Genomic DNA, 1,466 nt, shown 5'->3' with positions numbered 1-1,466 from the left:
TTTAATCCCACGTGTGGGAGAGGAAGGAGAGGAAGGGAGATGAAGGGAGGGGAAGGGAGGGGAAGGGAAGGGAAGGGAGGGGGAAGGGAAGGGAAGGGAGGGAGAAGGGAGCCACTTCACAGCAGGTGACTATGGGTTGCCTTGAGCTCTAGCAGGGACATGGTGTTGTGAGCTGCAGGTAGTTTCTGAGAGTATGTGACATTTGGAATTCTGGAGACTTTTCAGAGGATAAATAAATGCTAGAGCCCTGATAGAAGGGGCTGGTTGCTGTTAGTTTCGGTTTATTAAATAGTCATGCACAAAGAAGAAATAACAAGAAGAAATTAAATATCTTGACAGCAAAAATCAAACTTGCCCCAAGGACTCCACACCCCTAATCAGCAGGAAGTAGTATAAGAATATTATCACTGCATTTCCGACCCTTGACTTTATTTGGGGATTTCCTAATCTATCTCACCTCTATCCTTCTGTCTCTTCTATCTAGTGTTAGGAGGTTGTAAAGGGAGAAGAGGGGTGGAAAAGGGTGGAAGAAAAAAAGAACTCACAAAGTAGTCAAACGTCTAGCTATTTTAGTGACAATTTTGGAGTTTTGGTTCCTTTAAAAAAAAAACAACCACAGAAATATTATAAGAATATGTTTTTGTTTTAATCCCAGGTGTGAGGATGCGGGGCTGCTTTGAAGCAGCTGACTACGATTTGCCTTGTGCTCTAGCAGAGGTGTTACTTTGCCAGCTGCAGATGGTTTCTGCGATTGTGTGACATTTGGAATTCTGGAGACTTTTCAGAGGGTCTATAAATGCTAGGGCCCTGAAGGGCAGGATGGGTGGTTGTTGGATGTGGTTTGTTAAGTTGTCATGTACAAAGAAGGAAGAAGAAGAAAGAGGAGGAGGAGGGAGAGGAAGAGAGAGAGGAAGGAGAGGAGGGAGAAGAAGGGAGAGGAAAGAGAAGGTAGAGGAAGGGAGAGGGAGGATGGAGAAAAAGGGAGAAGAGGAGGAGGAGGAAGAAGAAGAGGAAGAAGAAGAAGAAAAAGAAGAGATTATATACCCTGATGGTGAAGATCAAACTTACCTCAATGAACTCAACACCCCTAATAAGTAAGAAGTAGTCTGATGATAGCGGCTCCCCCTTTCTGACTCCTGACTTTATTCAGGGCACTCTTTCCTTTCCCCTCTATCCTTTTTTCTCTTCTATCTAGTTGTTAGGGGGTTGAAAGGGAAGAAAAAGGGTGGAGAAGGATGGAAGAAAGAACTCACAAAGCAGCTACAAGCTGTAAGTCAGCTCTGGGCATTGTTCCTTAGGGGCTGTTTACATTGTTTGTTTGTTTATCATTTAAAAAATTAGACTTGGGGCTGGTGAGATGGCTCAGTAGGTAAGAGCACCCGACTGCTCTTCCGAAGGTCCGGAGTTCAAATCCCAGCAACCACATGGTGGCTCACAACCATCCGTAACAAGATCTGATGCCCTCT

The sequence above is a fragment of the Mus pahari genome, chromosome 5 (genome assembly GCF_900095145.1).
Source record: "Mus pahari chromosome 5, PAHARI_EIJ_v1.1, whole genome shotgun sequence".
Taxonomy (NCBI): Eukaryota; Metazoa; Chordata; class Mammalia; order Rodentia; family Muridae; genus Mus; species Mus pahari.
The sequence above is the reverse complement of the archived record's forward strand: the minus strand, read 5'-3'. Positions refer to the sequence as shown.